At 32.1% G+C, this 20,909-nt stretch overlaps 2 long non-coding RNA genes across 2 annotated transcripts; both read left to right on the top strand.

Annotated features, from left to right (window-relative positions):
- The first annotated feature begins 1,665 nt into the window (after positions 1-1,665).
- On the top strand, positions 1,666-5,688 carry LOC143072727 (uncharacterized). Its single transcript, XR_012977285.1, has 4 exons — positions 1,666-1,800; positions 3,003-3,083; positions 3,650-3,754; positions 5,495-5,688. It is a non-coding gene; the product is annotated as an uncharacterized LOC143072727 (long non-coding RNA).
- A 4,311-nt stretch (positions 5,689-9,999) lies between these two features.
- On the top strand, positions 10,000-14,225 carry LOC143070711 (uncharacterized). Its single transcript, XR_012976655.1, has 4 exons — positions 10,000-10,112; positions 10,670-10,762; positions 11,844-11,951; positions 14,011-14,225. It is a non-coding gene; the product is annotated as an uncharacterized LOC143070711 (long non-coding RNA).
- The last annotated feature ends 6,684 nt before the right edge of the window (positions 14,226-20,909 follow it).

The following is a 20,909-nucleotide window of genomic DNA, read 5'->3' as shown; positions in this document are numbered from 1 at the left end:
CAAAACCCAAAGCATTTAAAGCAAATCTGACATGGGGTTAAATTGTTTATCAGGTCAACATTTATCTGCTCTGAAATTTTCAGATGAATCGGACAACCCGTTGTTGGGTTGCTGGCCCTGAATTAGTAATTTTAAGGAAATTTTGCTCTTTTTGGTTATTATCCTGAATATTATTATAGATAAAGATAAACTATTAACAGCAATAATGTTCACCAAAGTAAGATTTACAAATAAGTCAACATGACTGAAGTGGTCAGTTGACCCCTTTAGGAGTTATTGCCCTTTATAGTCAATTTTTAACCATTTTTCGTAAATCTTAGTAATCTTTTACAAAAATCTTCTCTGAAACTACTTGGCCAAATCCACAATCATGTTTTGGGTTAGTAGTTTGAAAAATGTGTCCGGTGACCCGGCCATCCAACCAAGATGGCCGCCATTGCTAAAAATAGAACATGGGGTAAAATGCAGTTTTTTGGCTTATAACTCAAAACCCAAAGCATTTAAAGCAAATCTGACATGGGGTTAAATTGTTTATCAGGTCAACATTTATCTGCTCTGAAATTTTTAGATGAATCGGACAACCCGTTGTTGGGTTGCTGACCCTGAATTGTTAGTTTTAAGGAAATTTTGCTGTTTTTGGTCATTATCTTGAATATTATTATTGATAGAGATAAACTGTAAACAACAATAATGTTCAACAAAGTAAGATTTACAAATAAGTCAACATGACCGAAATGGTCAATTGACCCCCTTAGGAGTTATTGTTCTTTATAGTAAATTTTTAAAAATTTTCATAAAATTTGTAAATTTTTACTAACATTTTCCACTGAAACTAATGGGCCAAGTTCATTATAGATACAGATAATTTTAAGCAGCAAGAATGTTCAGTAAAGTAAGATGTACAAACACATCACCATCACCAAAACACAATTTTGACATGAAACAATCTGCTTCCTTTAATATTCACATAGACCAAGGTGAGCGACACAGGCTCTTTAGAGCCTCTAGTTTTTATTGTTTCATTTTGTGATTTGAATGCCAAGAACATTTTAGTATATCTTATAAATGAAATATTGGAAAATAAGTCAAAGCATTTAACATAAAGTTGATAGCTTGTGAGGCCACTGCAGCTATATGCGTCATAATACTACATGTTGTCGCAATGTTACATAAGCACGGGTATGAATCCTGCCGAGGGAAGAACAACATGTATTAGCGTAGATTTGCTGCATACTTGGTCACAACTCAACTTGGCACTGCTGAGTTGTAATGTAACGTGTATGCTGATCCGTCCGTCCGTTTGCCAGACAAATATTTTCCTCATATTTTAATCACAAATTACTAAACATGATCGGACAAGCAAGCACGACAATGCGTGCATTCTTATTCTATTAGAAAACTCTGTCTGAGAACATACAATTTCAGTCCCTCTTTTGTGCAAAAGTATGACGTGCTGTCAATTAACTCTTGAAGACCGATAAATTTAACCACATAGTACCAAATATATCTACTGGTTATGGAATAGAATAGTAAAAATGTAGTTAGTCATAAAAAATTGGAACTTCATAAGTTTAAAACTGAAAGCTTATTGCAACAACGATTTACTGGTGGCGTAGATAACCTGTTGCGAAACAAATTTATAATATTGTATTGATAACATTTACACGAGACGTTTCAGTAAACCCATTGTCCAATATGAAGATAAGGAAGAAATTGGTATAAGTTTGTTGATAAGAAGCGATCTTCTATAATTGACAGAACAGAATGGGATATGTAACACTTTTTTGTCTCTTTTTTAAGGTTTGTTTACATTTAAATTAAGAGAATTAATGATAAATCTTTACAAGAAAATTGTTTTTGCCATTATAGATTTGATTGCGCAAAGGGCAATATCGCAGGGACTTGTATTCAAAACACTGTATATATAGGATTAGGATGAGTGAGCTGATATCGTTTACCACTATTTTCGTTTGTGTATATATCAGTAATAAAAATGCTTAATACATTTCAACAGACAGCTGAATAGTAACTATATGAAAACAGTGGTCAAGAAAATATAATAATGGTTGGGAAAACGAAGTTTATCAAAATGACACTATGCGATTCTCTAATTTATTGGTGCTTGCTAAATTGTGCGTCGATCTATTCGGCTGACATACAATGCGTTGTTCGGCTGTGCTGTTTTTATGTGGTGATATATGTTGTTTTACGTATTCGTTTTTATTCTGTAGGTAGCCACCACTTCGGTGTTAACATGTATATCAATTATGTAGTAATTTTTATAAATTAACTGATTGCTAAAATATGAATTATTCTAAATACTAAGGATTTTCTTATCCCAGGCAGATAACCTGAGCTGTATTTGTCACAGCTTTCATCTTTGTTTCCCTTTCTTTGCTATTTTGACATGAGCATTACTGATGAGTTTTATGTAGACGAAACGTGCGTCTGGCGTATTAAATTATAAGCCTGGTACCTTTAATAGCTATTAGCTTGTCGGAATGTTCTATTGTATTGTTTATTTGTGTGTTTCTCTGTCCTGTATGTTCTGCCATACATATGTATTGTAGTCCTGTCATGCAATGTTGCCATTTCAGTGTTATATTTAACATTGCCATTAAAGTGTGAGGTTTGGCTAGCCACAAAATCAGGTTCAACCAAACATTTTCTTAAAATGTCCTGTACCAAGTCAAGAAAATGGCTATTGTTATCTTATAGTTCGTTTCCGTGTGTGTGGCATTTTAGTGCTTCTGTTATGTCGTTGTTCTCTTATATTTTATGTGTTTCCCTCAGTTTAAGTTTGTAACCCGGATTTGTTTTTCTCAATCGATTGATGAATTTCGGACAGTGGTACACCACTGTTGTCTTTATTTATACATTTGATGCCACTAAAAACGACAAAATCAACATCACAATTATATGCTTATTTCCATTCAATATATGAATAAAACAATAACGATTAAGTTCGACATTGTAGACCGATAGTTTGTCTTACATTGCAGATATGTATTATGCTGTCGGTACACGTAAACGGACAACATTCTGTAAATGACGCTATTTCGTTCAGATATCTTGCGAATGTAGTGAGTATGCTTTGGAAACACTATTTAAGGTTGGTTGTACCACGGAACACTCTAAATCAAACACCAAATTTAAAAGACCCAACGTTTTGCAACACATATATACTACGTTAATCTTTTTGGGTCAACTTTGTATGAATGTGCTGGTCTTGTTACTATTGTTTATGTAGTGTTTGTACACACTAATATCCGTCATTTTGCTACATAAGAAAAAAATTTAGTTATCGAGACTTTAACTATCTGAAGAAAAGAATGCCTATGGTGTCTTCTATTCAACAGACAAGGAATTCGAAACGATGTTTGTTTGCAGGAACCTTTCCCCACATTATCCCAGTCGTTTGATATTGAATTACGATGATAAACATGTCATTTCGTCACGAGAGTACCCCCATCACCACCCTCAGAAATATGGCTTATATGAGTAGCCAATAATAACCAGTCGTTGAGTTTTTCTGTTTTCATATTTGTTCACTTTTTCGCTTTTGCTAAAGATAACGTGTGGTTCTTATACAACCATACATGAACTCACATTGCAGGATGAACTTTTGATATATATGCAAATTTTTCAGAATCATCTTCTCTGCCTTAAAATATACCATGACTGTTACATGTATAACACTACGAAACAGGATCAGATTGACATGCACGACACGCTAACAATGATGGGCGTAGAGGTAACTATATTAATGATATTAATGTCATAAGTATTATCGAAATTATTCCTCTATTTAGTTTATAGATGTTTTTACATTTTGATTTTGTTCTCTTTCTGATTTGTCCATTCAGATCTAAATAGAAATAAGCGTTGCTCGTATTATTTTCTGCTCAATATTTATAAGATGTGAGTAAGAACTGTTCCAAATAACTACTTTTTTTTATTCGTTTGATATCTTTAGCCGTTTGAAAAATTATTTTAAAACGAATGTTATCATCTGGGTGTCACCATTCTATCCCATCCCCTTATTTCTTATCAGATCGTCTTCACATGTAACTATGAAGGCTTTTTGGATTTTTTTTATCTACAACTCAGAGTTTGTCAAATACCATTTGTATACAGTGTTTGACTTCTACAGAGGCAGTTTTGAGTTTTTAACATTATTTATTCTAATAAGAGATCTGATAACTATAATCGTACAGAATGTATAATTTGCAGTAAGCCTTTTGAAATTTCTATATAAAATTAGGAAAAAGTTAAATCACAAAAATACTGAACTCCAAGGAAAATTCAAAACGGACAGTCCCTTATCAAATGGCAAAATCAAAAGATAAAACACATCAAACGAATGGACAACAACTGTCATATTTCTGACTGGGTAAAGGCATTTTCTTATGTAGAAAATGGTGGATTGAAACTGGTTTCATATCGCTAAACTTCTCACTTGTATGACAGGCACATGCAATTCCATGATAGTGACAACGCTGCGTGATCAAAACAGACATAATAAGTTAATTTGTCAGCAGTCATCACCGTGTTACAATCTCAATCAATACAAAAACAAACAAATATTTAACAAAGAAGCAAAACGATGTTGCACTTGCAAATGAGTCAACGATCTACTGGCGACTGATTAGCGAGGATGGTTAAACTATAAATTACCATACGACCTTAATTCATGAGCAATTATGATATTCTGTAATAAACAACAAAAGGAAAAGCCAAAGCAACATTACAATTTTTAAATTCACGAACATCGACTTGAATTATGCTTAAAACACTAAACGAAAATTTGTATGGCTCCTTTTTCGATTTTACCGATTTAATTCTTATTCTGTAGACTCTAATCATAACTAAAACGAAAATGAAAACTTGCTATTTATAAATCTATACACCTTATCGCTATTTGTCCGCCATTACTGGACATTACACAGGTTCCCGTAAAATTTTGACGTCATAATACAAAATATCTGACACCACACCGGAAAAGGTCAATAACGTCAATAGTTCAAGCGGGACAGATTCTCGGATCAGCCGGGAAAAGCGATAAGGGTATTAGATGTGTAATAAGATAATCAAATATCCTGCTGACCATTATAAATGATTGTCGAACTGCAAATATATACGTGCATGAAATATATATATATGCAATACTCACTGGTTTTCTGAAAATCGATGCATTTTAATAGTAAAGAGCTTGTTTGCGTAAAAAATAATGCAAAATATTGTTATCATCATCCTTTTTGTGATCACTATTCCTGTACTTAAATAAGATTATGAAAAAGCTCAGCTTCCCATATATTTGATTAAGATTAATTTTATTAAAGGTGTTAATTCTGAACAAGAACATTTTATTCAGCAAACTACATAAAAATGGGAAATATGTCTTTTTTACATTACCTACAACGAAAAATGTAATTGATTTAAACAAGTGCTTCCTCTATTAAAGTGTGTCACTGATATTACATTTCATTTGCAGGCAAAAGTTTTGAAGATGGTCACTGATAATCGTGCTACTCACTTCAAGACAGCATCTAAGGATCATTTTAAGCATGATTTAAGATATTTTAATGGTTATTGCCTTCATGGAAATGCTACTCTATGGGTATATAAAAGTCCTGTGTTTTGATTTCTGGTATTAATATATATTAAATAAATTAATTTTGGTAAAAAGTGGGTTAGTATGTTTTTTATGTTTTGTTTGTTTTGTAGGGGAAGCAAGTAGTATTCAATTTAATTTAAACTATATAAAGATGCTGAAAAAATATAATCACAAATCTCCAAAGAAAATTCAAAAAGAATAAACTCATCATAGATACCAGGACTAAATTTTGTATATACGCCAGACGCGCGTTTCGTCTAGAAAAGACTCATCAGTGACGCTCGAATCCAAAAAAGTTAAAAAGGCCAAATAGAGTACGAAGTTGAAGAGCATTGAGGACCAAAATTCCTAAAAGTTTTGCCAAATCCAGCTAAGGTAATCTATGCCTGAGGTAGAAAAGCCTTAGTATATCAAAAATTCTAAATTTTGTGAACAGTACATTTATAAATATAACCATATCAATGATAATTCATGTCAGCACAAAAAGTGCTGACTACTGGGCTGGTGATACCCTTGGGAGAATAAATCTCCACCAGCAGTGGCATCGACCCAGTGGTTATAAATAAACTCATCATAGATACCAGGATTAAATTTAGTATATACGCCAGACGCGCGTTTCGTCTACAAAAGACTCATCAGTGACGCTCGAATCCAAAAAAGTTAAAAAGACCAAATAAAGTACGAAGTTGAAGAGCATTGAGGACCAAAATTCCTAAAAGTTTTGCCAAATCCAGCTAAGGTAATCAATGCCTGAGGTAAAAAAAAAAAAGCTTTAGTATTTCAAAAATTCTAAATTTTGTAAACAGTTAATTTATAAATATAACCATATCAATGATAATTCATGTCAGCACAAAAAGTGCTGAGAAAAGTCCCTTGTTAATGAAATGGCAAAATCAAACGCTTAAACACATCAAACGAATGAATAACAACTGTTATATTCCTGACTTGGTACAGACATTTTCTTATGTAGAAAATAGTGGATTATATCTGGTTTTAAAGCTAGCTACACCTCTTACTTGTATGATTGTCGCATTAACGTTAAATGTTCGATGAAAGATAAATGTTCTGACTGTGTCAGAGGGACAAATATTGAAAACTTTCTACAAGAATGTAAAAATGTCGAGGCAGATAATAAATAGGAGACCGAGTAGGTTTGAATTTTAGTTGCCAATTAACTGGTGATTCGTGGTATTAATCACACATGCTTGGATCTTAAAAGCTCTGTTTTTATCTGTTAAAAATATCTTCAATAAATTAGTGGTAATATGAACATTTCCCGCTATGTGTCAAGAAATGATGCTTTCCCAAAATGCATCATTCTAACATCAAATGAACGAATATATGGCATTGAGTTCCTCCTGGTGTGACTGTCATTTTAATAGTTTGAATCAGTTTATTTTCTACAAACTAGGATTTATTTCTACCTAAAAGAAGATTGAAACTTGGTATCTACATTCGCCATTTTGTATGAAACAAAGGAGGACAAAGTGAATTGTCAATACCGAATTATGTTATCAGGCAGTTACGTCATGTTATTTCAAATAAAGAAAATGTGTTGTTTATTTATGGCTTTACCTGAGGGAACAACCTATTTGTCATGAAAATAAGACAGGTCCATAGCAACATATGGATCTTAAGATATATAGATGTGTATTCATAGACCCTCTCTTTTTCACAGTTTGTATCAACGATCGCACAGCCTTAACCCCTTCGGAAAGAGTGTGTCAACGTCTTTTGTTGCTTTTAGCCTAGTGCTTGTCAAAATCCCCGACTTAATCAGTTTTTTAATGGATTTTTTATTAAATTAATTTCTGCTAATGATTTTTCGGGATAACACGTTTCGAAGAATTAGTACTGAATTTAAAGATATAGTTACGGTACAGTTATTGTATAATAATGAACAGTACAGAAATAATAGAAAGTATAACATTACAAGTTTTTAGTTTTGCCGAACAGTACTAATATGCAAGAGGGTAGAAATTTACCCAAAACAACGTGGATACATTCTTGGTTATGTAGTTTCATTGATAGTGTTGTCAAATTTTATACTTTTGAATAACCAATTAGTCGGATTATATTTCGTTAATTGTAGTAAAGTTTAATTGTGCTTTATCTACAGTACTCTATTAATGAGGGGGCGGATAGGATGAAGGGAGACAGGACAGACAGGGGTGGGAAAAAGGAGAGAAGGGACGGGAGAAAGGAGAGAAAGGGCCGGAGAAAGGAGAAAGGGGATAGAAAAGAAAGACAAAAAGTACTTAAAAATTATTAATATTTAGCTGGAAAACTAGTAAGTTAAAACCTTCAAGGAAGTGCTAATAAAAAGTAAAATGACAAAAATACCGAACTCATGAATCCATTCTAGTTATCGAACAGTATAAAAATTCTTCATATTATGTAAATTTTTTTAAGTGAGATAATACTTAGTATAAGGATCGAAATATTGTCTTTGTGTTTAAGGATAAGCATGCGTCTGTAATCATGCAAAATATTGATTACAAAATAGCACTGAGTCTATTGTAACACGAGTGAAAGATAAAGCATTTATTCTAAAGTGTTTCTCCTTAAACCATACCGGTTTTTTGGGGTTTTTTTTTTTTTGGTTTTTTTTTTTTGGTTTTTTTTGGGGAGGTGTCTTTTTTGTTTTGCTTGGCAATCCAAGAGTTGAAACTTTTGTTTCGTTAACAAGATCCCAACTCAATTCCCATATGTGAATAGATACTGTAAAAATAATATTTTGCCAAAAGAAACTAAAATTATTCCAAGCCTTTATTCTATGAGAATGCAAACTATGGCTAATTTCTACGAAATGCGGTCAGTGCTTTGAAAAAAAAATGTTTGGCAAAAGATGTTTTTCGTTTGAAATGTTTTACACTTTGTTATGTCTTTTAAAGCTTGTTATGAGGTATGTGTTTTGCTTATGGCTGAAAATTGTACAGTGATCTATAGCTAACCTGTAAGTGTTTTTTGTTTGTCTCGGGTGGATATATATAATGGGTAATCATACCATATCTTCTTATTTACTTACCCTGTATTACGCCAAAGTCGATGTTTTGCTGATGGAAATTAAAAAGTAAAATAACAAAAAATACCGATTCCCAGGAAAATTTAAGACGGCAAGTCCATAAGCAAATGACAAAATAAAAAATCCACAAACGAATGGAAAACAATTTTCATATACCTAATTTGATACAAGCATCTACTAGATATAGAAAATGGAAGATAAAAGCTGGTTTTAAAGCATGTTAAACCTCTTACAATATATTGACAACCATGTATGCACAAAACAAACAGTCATTATAGGTTAAAATGTTGAAAAGTACAGTAGTCAACATTGTGTTTTGTTCTTTATCGCAGTAAAACAAACAAATATGTCAACAAAGAAAAAAAAACAAAACATATAGACATATAGACAAAGTTCACCATCAAAAACGAAAGATAAGATACTTAAAAAGGGGCAAAAGATACCAGAGGAACAGTCAAACTTATAGATTGAAAATAAAACTGACAACGCCTGGGCACATAGGTTGCATTTCTGTAAATATTGACAATGCAATTTCCCATAGGAACTCCTTTTACGGCTAAAACTGTACCACTTTTACTATGAAGTTTTGAAAAAAATCTTATCCTAGAATTGAAAGTTCATATGCACCACAATTTTTTTCAAAGGTCAAAATATAGGGCTGTGCGGCATATTTTCAACGTTTATACGCCCTGAACTTCTCAGAGTTTAAACTTACACTAATTTTCTTAACTACCCCTACCTCGAATGAAAGGTTACCACAGATTTCAATGTAAATCATATGCACGTGTTTATTTACTGGTAACATTCCCAAGTTCTGTCTCTGCGATATGGAACACAGAGAGTATAAATGGGAACCAGTATGTAAACAAAATCAATTTTCTATGAATATTCAATTACTCCCCAAAAGAGGCGTGTTTTGAGAAACAGCTGTATTTACAAAGTGCAACCTATAACACAATGACGGGATTGTGGGAATGGTGTTACTTCGTTTATTCGTTTTTGGCCATTGAAATTTTAATTAAGTCCGCCGAAATATTTGACATATGGATACGTTATTTCATGTAGAGTTATCTCAACCATATCTTGATGTAACTCATTGTTGTTTAAAAATGAAGAACAAAAACCCAGAGATGTATTAATACGACTTGACATTGAATTCTATATAGGTATATTAGAAATCATTTCAGTACTGGAGCACTGACTACAGAGCTGAAAAGGTATAAAATTCTAAATGTTCGATTTGGTTTTGTATTTTAGAATGTTTTTGCTATGCTATACAAAACAAGAACCATGAGAGCATTTATCGAAACTGAATACCCTCTTTCACATTGGAACACGTAATCGTGTTTTAATCACATATAAGAATGTGTAGAGAAAGATAGTAAATGTAGATAAAAATAGAGTCCTTAATGAACTCACGAGGACATGATGCGTTCAAAAGCACAACGTACTTTTAATCAACTCTTCAAGGTTTGTTTTTACTTTTTAACAAATCAATTTTTATATGAATTGTCACTCGTAGTTTTCTTGTTCGTTTAAAATATCAGAGCTTAAATGTTAAACGAACAGTCAAAAACAGTTTTGTATAGCAGTTTTCAAAAAATATATATGATCCTAGGTCAACTGGAACCCCACAAAAAAGTGTTACTCCTGTTTAAATTAGTTGGTGAAACGTTTTCAGCGATTTGGCATCATACAATTGCAGACTAATTAATCAAATTGTTACTAAATTTATTAATCAGTAGACGATGGATGTCTCTAACATAACTTTATAACTATAAAAATCTAAGTCTGATGTAAATTATGCAAACATTGAAGGTTTATAATATTTAAAAAGGTATATAATCCTGGTACTTTTGATAACTATATTAGTGTTACTTTTTAGTAATGTGTTTCTGTTGTGTCGTAGTTCTCCTCTTATTTTTTATGTGTTTCCTTCAGTTTCACTTTGTAACCTGGATTTGTTTTTTTCTCAATCGATTTAAGAATTTCGAACAGCGGTATACTACTGTTGCCTTTATTTATAGGTGACTGTATTGGCATGCATTTTATTCGTTGTGTTCGTGCAGACTGAAAACAATCAAGCCGAGGGTGTTATTTTCAGATATATTCCCTACGCAGTAAGTAGTTTAACATTACGTCATTATTATTTATAGATTTTAAACTTATAGATATCAAAGTTCAAATTCGACACAGAAAGGAGATATATTTCAAGGAGACAGCAAGTTAACAATAAAATAAATCTAAAGACAACGTCCAAGTCCTTCATAAAACAAAAAATCTCTTTAAGGTTTCACAAGTCGACAGTTACATTGTAAAATTTCTTACCAGCTACAACATACCTCGTATATTCAAATTTAAGTGTTAATACAACCCTTTTGCTTTCTTTAGGTTTGCAGAACATATCAAATGAAAACATTGTTAATTTGTTCTCTACCTGCTTAACATAAAATAATAGCCATTGGATGTTCACCATGCAGCAGTAAACTAATTAATAAATCTTTGAAAATTACTTTTTTTATGGTACAGTCAACGGTTGTAGTCACTCTAATTAAGACAACGGAGTAAGTTCGGTAAGGGCTATATTTGGCCCCGATTATAAAATTGGATGGTACAAGATAAAATTTGTCTTAAGCTGTCTTTAAGACATGTTAGAAAGTTACATGTTACTATTTAAGTCAAACTTTAATTTTAAAGCCTGGATTTCTAAATTCAAATTAGGTCAACATAAGAGATTTTGATGAAATTTGACAAAATTGGCCGGATTTCAACCAAATTTTGGAGCAGGAAACATAGAGTGCAGGCGTCGACGACAAACTTAATATTCAAGTTGAACATATCAAATGTCAGTACGAACATTGTGTTCAAAGATCTTTTTGTCGATGTATGCGCTCTATGCTTCCTCGCCAATAATCAATGCAATTTTCATTGATTTTTCGTGGAAAATAAAAATGAGTACTGTTTGTGACGTCATCAGTAGAACACAGGAACGTGAATTTTTAACAAAAAGGCTTATTTCCTATGCAGTCAATATCTTAGCTAAGATTCATTGTGACATTGATCAATAAATCATAATTTGAAATTTAAGGTAAAAAAGAGGGCTCTTTTATGGCATTATCGAACCTACATTGTATTCATTTGTCTATCGTATTAGCCGTATACATTTTTTGTTTTAAGTCATGTGGCGTGGATCTATTTTAGAATCATTTGTTCGCAGTTCGAAAGGATAAACAGGGATGCTTCTTTTACAACACCACTATACAAGAGAGAGCACAAATACATCACCCAGTAGACGTCTATGCTTTTGAGGTACGGTTAGGATTACTATTCTAATATTCAGTAATGTTGGTTTTTTTTAGGTTTAAGGCCACACCAATTTAATTTCTTGCTCTACGGATTTTTGGACTCCAAAAATTGGGGCGAGCGAGCGATTTGAAAATTTAATAAAAAAATATTTAATTTGCAAATTTTTGGGGCGAAGCTTGAAAAGTAAAGGCGAGCGATTATATATTTTTTTTGTAAACATAAAACAGTAGGATTTGACAATATTGAAACTTGATTTATCACTTGTACTTTGAAATTTCTTTAACTTATGAAGTATTTTTTTCCCCTGTTTTACCAAGAAATAATTGAATAATTTAATCTGGTCTTTGTATGTGTGACTGACAATGAGACAATTCTCCATCCAAGTCATAATCAGGTTGGGAACAACCCCTTAATGTTATAAATATCCCTTTTAATGAGGGGTCAATATAATTTTATAATATATTTTTTTTTGTAAAAAACATTTTTTAGTACAAAAGGGCTCATATTTTCCCAAAGCACTATATATCTATCTGGTATTAAATGGTCCAACAATTTTGTAATATTTCTGGACTTTAACCATGTTAACACATTTATTTTAACAGTTTAATATTATTCAAAATAAGTGGACCCCTCTTTTAGAAAAGTTGTTAAAAATATGTTGTATTTAACCTCTTTTTGAGTAAAAAATTCCCAAGTTATAAAAGGTTTTATATAATAGTACTTTACAAATCCTTGGTATTTCTATTTTCTTTTCTACAACAGTAAAATGACCCCTTGTCTGAAAAGGGGGGGGGTATTGTTCCCAATCTGATAATAACAAACACAGGTCAAAGTACGGCCTTTTACACAGGGCTTTGATCAATACCAAACAGCAAGCTATAAGGGACACAAAATCAATAGTGTAGATCAGTGTACACAATTCGAACAGGAAAACCAACGATCTAATTTATATATCAAAACGGGAAAATACCAATGCACCACATCAACAATCGACAACTGCTGAACGACAGGTCCGGGCACCCTGAATCAATCAGGACAGCTGCATAAACATACAGCGGCTATGGGTAGTTTTTTTTCGCCAGCATACAATATAATTGCAGTTGAAGGCAACTCTTTCAGAAGTTCCTTGTATTTTATCATGTTTATTCTAACAACGAACATTTTGTGATAGGGAATATAAGTAAGGGGGAAAGAAACCCATGTTTTGTTCTGTATAGGTATTTCCGCTGTTATATTTCGGAGCACTCCAACTTGAGATTAATTTGTTTCACAGATATGTACAGTGTGGGTGGGGTGTTAATAGGTTTAAAATCGTTATATATAGGTTTAAAAGACTTTGATCTAAAGACAAATGTTTATATCTTTTTATAATATTTACAAAAAACCGGTGCGGGAAATGGACATGATTACATTTACGGATGCGGGAAGCGGGAATATAAAAAAAATTAAAAAAAATTGTTTTGAAAAAAATAGGTGCGGGCGGGTCCGTCGAACAAGGAATTAAATTGGTGTAACATTTAAATCAGTGATTCGACCATTTTCTCACATTGATTTTTATCTTTTATTATTCAATACTACTATTGAGAGTTTCTTCAAATGAAAAAAATGTATTCTCCAAATGAATGAAAAAAAATCACAAAGTGCAGTATTCTTAAAAGTATGACCTTCGTTTAATTGTACCATTGAAAATATGTCAAATGCTTTAGATCAGTTAAAAAACTAGATTGTACTCAAAACTATGAGATTTAAAGTAAGCGGTGAAATCGAATATAACATATGTATATATTGTTTACAGATAAGAGAGATTAAAAAAATGAAAACAACACGCAAAATGTTCATGCATCCGAAACTCTTTTCTTTCTCCTTCTTTTGCCTTTATCAGGAACGCGCTCAAAGCCAAAAATGCAAAAGCCGAGGATTTATAAGCACCCCAAAAATTAAATACACATATAAAAAAAGATTTAAAAGTTGTTAATTTAAAAAAAAAAACATAGTGCCTATCCATTAAATTATCATAGTGGTAATTTTTTGTTGTTGCTTATACTTTGCTTTATTTTTGCAGTTAAAAGTCTTGAAAATGGTACAGAACTACACTTCATACTTTAGAGCGGCATCTAAGACTCTCTATCATACTGATCATGCTATCAAAGTATACATAAACTTTTGTAACAAGGGAACCTATCCTGTATGGCTATTTAAAGGTCATACTTAGCATTTTTGTATTTTAACGAATCCGAAATCTATGTTTAGGGTTTATAAAATAGACATTATATATTATTACTTGTTATTTTTCATTTCCTGAACCTCGACTGCCGGTCAACAGAAAGTACATTCAGACAACATCAATAAAAATTAGAATTTAAATTACAATTAATATATTCATTGTTTATCAAACGTGAAATATAATGGCTTTCGCCGCAAGAGTAAGCATCAGAAAAAAGTCGTTACTGCTTTCAAATGTTTCGCTCAATTTGATATTGTATAGGATTCCTAGTATTTTCCAGTTACGAACAAAATAGTAAATATGTTACATGTACACCCAAGCCTTTGAAAATCATCTCGGCCACATTAATGGCGTCTTGTCTTTTCAAAGCAGCTGTTTGAATATATATTAAAAAAAAAACGTCTTCTATAAAAATCCATTTAATTCTGTATTTGCTATTTTATGTCAAAAGCAACAATAGACAATGAACAATTATTTATAAATTGAAGATATCAAAAACGAAAAAAAGAATGACATTACAGTACGTGCTTTCATGATCCGATTTAGTACTAACAAAATAAAGAATGACATTACAGTATTGGCTTTCATGATCCGATTTAGTACAAACAAAATAAAGAATGACATTACAGTACGTGCTTTCATGATCCGATTTAATACTAACAAAATAAAGAATGACATTACAGTATGGGCTTTCACGATCCGATTTAGTACTAACAAAATAAAGAATGACATTACAGTACGTGCTTCCAAGATCCGATTTAGTACAAACAAAGTAAAGAATGTCATTACAGTACGTGCTTTCACGATCCGATTTAGTACTAACAAAATAAAGAATGACATTACAGTATGGGCTTTCACGATCCGATTACGTACTAACAAAATAAAGAATGACATTACAGTACGTGCTTTCAAGATCCGATTAAGTACTAACAAAATAAAGAATGGCATTACAGTACGTGCTTTCAAGATCCGATTTAGTACAAACAAAATAAAGAATGACATTACAGTACGTGCTTTCAAGATCCGATTTAGTACAAACAAAATAAAGAATGACATTACAGTACGTGCTTTCAAGATCCGATTTAGTACAAACAAAATAAAGAATGGCATTACAGTACGTGCATTCAAGATCCGATTTAGTACTAACAAAATAAAGAATGACATTACAGTATTGGCTTTCAAGAACCGATTAAGTACGAACAAAATAAAGAATGATATTACAGTACGTGCTTTCAAGATCCGATTTAGTACTAACAAAATAAATAATGACATTACAGTATTGGCTTTCATGATCCGATTTAGTACAAACAAAATAAAGAATGACATTACAGTACGTGCTTTCAAGATCCGATTTAGTACTAACAAAATAAATAATGACATTACAGTATTGGCTTTCATGATACAAACAAAATAAAGAATGACATTACAGTATGGGCTTTCAAGAACCGATTTAGTACTAACAAAATAAAGGATAACATTACAGTACGTGCTTTCAAGATCCTATTCAGTACTAACAAAATAAAGAATGACATTACAGTATGGGCTTTCAAGAACCGATTAAGTACGAACAAGATAAAGAATGATATTACGGCATGGGCTTTCGAGATGTGATTGATATTCATGTTTCGTATTGACATCATGTATAATACTGCAAAAAACTAGTACTGCTTGCCTTTTTAGAATGGTTGAACTTTTTCTTTCTATGTAATTACTGCATTTGCAATTTTCTGTTCTCAGTCAGGAATGAAGCAGTGTTTTTCCTTGTTCCGTTGATAGAAAGCCGTTTGAATAAGTCATTTTTGATGAACTTCCCCTTTTTTAAATTTGCGTTTGAGTTCGTTATTTTTGTTATACGTTTTTCTCAGTAAAGATATGACTACAAAATCAAAATAATATTGGTTTTAAAATACAGTCAAACCTGTTTTAAGAGAACACTTAAGGGAGAGCAAAAAAGTGGTCTCTAAAGACCGGATGCCTTTAATACAAGTTCAATTTATATGAAATGTACTACAGAGGAATTTAAAATTAGTTTTTGTTTAATACAGGTGGTATCTTAAGCAGGTTTGACTATATTAATTATTTAGTTTTAACACTTTTGCATTAATGAAAGAACCTCACTGCCCATTCTGTGTTCATTACGAAAGGAATAAAAGCACTGAAGTTGAAAAATACAATTGACTTCAATTTCTCGATCTGTTAATATTCTTTATTTATTTTTTTAATCAACAATGTGAATTTTTATACATGTATTTCAAATAACATCTACTTCATATGTTCTAGAATGTCAATAGCAACAAAATTATACACGTAATAAATAAATAAACAAATCAATAGGTAGATATGACGCTTTTATAACACATCAAGGAATCGACTTTGAATTCACCACAATGCAGGATTCAATATTAATGTATGGTGATTGGTGTCTGTTTGTTTTGTTCACTTATCGTTGTCAATGTGATGGATTTTTATGCGACAGTCGTGTGGGTGAGAGGTTTAGCTAGCTATTAAACCAGGGTTAATTCACCATGTTCTACATAAGAATATGCATGAACCAAGTCAGTAACATGACAGTTGCTATCCATTCGTTTGGTGTGGATAAGCTTTTTATTTTGCCATTTTATTAGGGCCGTTTAATTTTCCACGGAGTTCGGTAAGTTTTGTTATTTTACCTTATGTCAGTTAAAGTTTTACAAGAAATGAAACAAAACAAGATAATCAAATATGTTTGTTTAAATTGCATTCAGTGACTACTAACTATGAATATGATTGGCGATATTGAATGTTTCACTCACGTAAAATCTGCTAAAACTAACAACAATAAAATACCTTCCAGCGTATGAGGTCCATTACTTTAAGCTATAACTCTTAAATGTCATTACAGAACAATCTAAAATAACAAAGGTAAAAGTTTTTAGTCAGTTATTTGCAGTTCATTTATCATATTTTCAAAAATCCTGACAAAGTCACATGCATTTCCTTAAAAATAAAGCTAGTGCTAACATTGAAAAAACGACAATTAAAATACAATAAAGTTACACTATTAAAAGTTACGGTATAATTTGGGGTTATGAATAATAGTGTTTTTCACTAACGTTTCTATTATATATACGAAGTAGAAAAGTCTACAAAAATTGTTCTTTGTCGTCTGGTTACTTCTGTTATCTTTTAATCCACCTTAAAATGAAGTTTACACTAAAAAAACGAGTGTTAAAATTTCAAAATGTTATCAGAAAGAGGTCTGATGAATATATACCCTCATACAAAGCTCTAATTCCTTTCCCGACTTTGGCTATACTTTTGTTGTCCTTTTTGGTTTATAGTTCTTTATCCTTTAAATAAGCTTTGAATTTTCAATCAATTTGGCCTTCGAGCATCACATCACTGGTGAGACATTGATTTTCGAAATGCGCATCTGGTGCAGCAGAATTGGTACTGTTTATGGTATTACTATTCCATGTGATTGCGATTTTCGCATTTCAATGGCGGTTTTCGATAATCCGAATATATATTAGTTTAATTATCAATGACAATAAACAAGAAAACCATTTTGATATAGAAAGAGGTATGCGCTCATATGTGAGGGTGGTACTCTCACCTTCAAGTAGACGTGCACTCAATGTTTTTAAAGGATAACATAATACTGATGATAACAAAGTAATTGTAATAAGACAAGGAATTACTCCGTATCAGTTGATTTTTTTTTGGGGGGGGGTGATGTAGATGTACTGATTTTTGTCATGGATGGATTTATATATATGCTATACTTTTATAACAGGATGTATATTTCTTTTTAAATACATTTTCCATTGTATTATTCTGTTCGTTTTATTTATTGTTTTATTTGTTTAGTTTTTCAATAATTCTGTTAAATACTTAATCATTATATTTTTTTTATGTATCCTGAAAGTATTTTTTAAAGTAAAATTGTCACGCAATTCTAACTACTGAGTTGGAAATACATTTAAATAAATGTCACCTCAATATATCTGTACTTACGTGAAGTCCTTAGTACATATCAAGTTCAAGATGTAGATCAATTTGTTTGACCCTTTTGTACTTTTCACATAACACCAATAATACATTGGCCAAGAATAGACAAGTGCCGTGATAATGGTTCGAATTCAATTTTGAAGATATAATTCATAAATGGGAATGTACTTTGATATCGTTTGCCACTGTTTTACGTTCTTACTCACGAAATAAAAACTTTTTTTTTTTATTTTTACGGTTTTTATTAGGAGAAATTATCTTAGATAGACCCCAAGGGTGACTGGGGAATAGAAATATGGTCACTTGGTCTTCTCCCGACCGACAGTAAAACGCTTGCCAAAGTGGGGCGTCCGTTTGGCTGTGCGGGATGTATTAAGTTCGCAGTCACGTCCGGTCAGAATGGGGACGTTAAATCCGATGTCTCGTGTAAAGAGAGTGCCACGCTCTTTGCACGTTAAGAACCCTTGCAATAACTCTTTGAGGGTCCGTAGGTGGCCTGTTGCAAACCAAATTTCTGTCCCTATCCAATATAACCTAATTTTCCAGTGGCAGTCCAAATTTCCTCGACCATCATCCCAAATGGCCTGTATTATGACAAGACCTACCTATTGTATTTATTGTGAACTTGTTCTCGTCCTGAATATGCATGAAATATGTGCCAATGGACGTTAAGCAACCAACAATCACTCAATTTTAGATAGATATGACTTGTACAACGCAATAATGACAACCATGACTGACTGAAACTTTAGAGGTTAAAATTTGTTTATTCGGGTTTTTAGTATGTCTATATAGATATAGGAAGATATGGTATGAGTGCCAATAAGACAACTCTCCATCCAATATTGGTTTACTTTTAAAATTTGTGACTTAAATGGAGAGTTGTCAAATTAGCACTTATACCACACTTCTGATATATATTTGGTTGTTTGTAAATGGTTAAAAAAGTTAATCTTAAGAGATATAATCCATTGCTTCTATGGTAAAACGATAAAAACATATAACTTATCGCGGTGTTTACCAGCGTTTCATTAAATATAAAGGAAAGGCTTTAAAACAATACCGAAGATAATTATTACAATCGAGTATAAAGACCATCTTTCACATTGGAATGAGCACTCATGTATGACCTTATACGAACTTTTGAAATGAATACATGATGTTATATGAGCGAAAGATATCCATATTCGTTATCGTTCTCAGGAATACTTTTCTACCTCAGGAATGTATTATCTTAGCTATATTTGCAAAACTTTTAGGAATTTTTGGTCCTCAATACTCTTCAAATTGGTACTTTATTTGGAATGTTTAACTTTTTTTATTCGAGCGTCACGTGCGAGTCATTTTTAGACGATATGTGCGGTCGGAATGGGGACGTAATATACAAAGCTTTGATCAAGAAATGTGCCTTTATGTTGTCTGAACGTTTATGTAACCTTGAACTGTATCTTTGAATCTTTTGTAGGTCGGCAGTTGCAAGGCAAAATTTCTTACAAGCAACAGCATACCTCATTTTATGCAAGTGGATGATTAAATACCACCCATTTTTCTTATCTATAAAAATACTGAAATCCGAAGAAAATTCAAAACGGAAAGTCCCTAATCAAATGGCAAAATCTTATGATAAAACAATTCAAACGAATGAACAGCAACTGTCATATTCCTGACTTGGTACAGGCATTTTCAGATATAGAAAATGGTGGATTTAGCCTGGTTTTATAGCGCTAAACCTCTCATTTGTTTGACAGTCGCATCAAATTCCATTATATTTTACAAAAATGCGTGCACATGAACCAAACAGACATATTAGGTAAAATTGACAAAAATTGGTAAAGCAGTCATGACTATGTTACAATCTCAAGTGAGAGGTTTAGCGCTACAAAACCAGGTTCAATCCACCATCATCCATTCGTTTTGATGTTAGTTTCTTTTAATAAGCATAATCATATTTTTAGGGGGAAGGGGGAATTGTTTGTGGGAATAAAATGAGTGTGAATTGGCATTGCTGGTGATCAAGGTCAAAGTAAAGCTTAATTTTTTTTATCTGATTTCAATATCGAAAGAATATATTGTAACATGTAACAAGTGTGGACACAGATGAGTGTGGATAGTATGTTTGGATGTTTGACAGTGTTTTATGATAAATGTAGTTCTATGATTTTCTTATATGTGTTATTAACTGTGTTGCACGATGACAACCAACCGGAGCATTAGGAGTATTGTTTATTTTATATATAGTTTAGTTTTTATGTTCAAGACAGGCATGGAAGAGACACTAATTGCATTAGTTACCAAATGATTATGATAGAATATGTTCCACATCTTTGATTTTGGATACATTTTATAGCTAGGAGAGCAACACATAATAGGTTCAATTTTTCGTGATTTTTTTAAATTGGGAGATGATATCTGAGAACATGATATAAGGAGCCTGTAATTCAGTGGTTGTCGTTTGTTTAAGTGTTACATATTCGTTTTTTCTTTATTTTTTGTACATAAATAAGCCTGTTATTTTTTTCCTTTGAATTGTTTCACATTGTCATTTCGAGACCTTTTATAGCTGACTATGCTGCATTAGCTTTGCTCATTGTTGAAGGTTGTAACATGTAATAAGAGGAAAACTCCAATTGAATTTGAGGACAAAAGTTACAGGTCAATGTCATATTTATCTAAAATATAATGTTGATAAGCAAAATTGTGAAGTTTCTGAATCATAACAGAAAATAACCGTCACTTAAAATAAACAC

Source organism: Mytilus galloprovincialis, chromosome 4, assembly GCF_965363235.1.
Source record: "Mytilus galloprovincialis chromosome 4, xbMytGall1.hap1.1, whole genome shotgun sequence".
In the NCBI taxonomy this organism is placed as follows: domain Eukaryota; kingdom Metazoa; phylum Mollusca; class Bivalvia; order Mytilida; family Mytilidae; genus Mytilus; species Mytilus galloprovincialis.
This window is presented reverse-complemented; position numbering and strand designations above follow the sequence as displayed.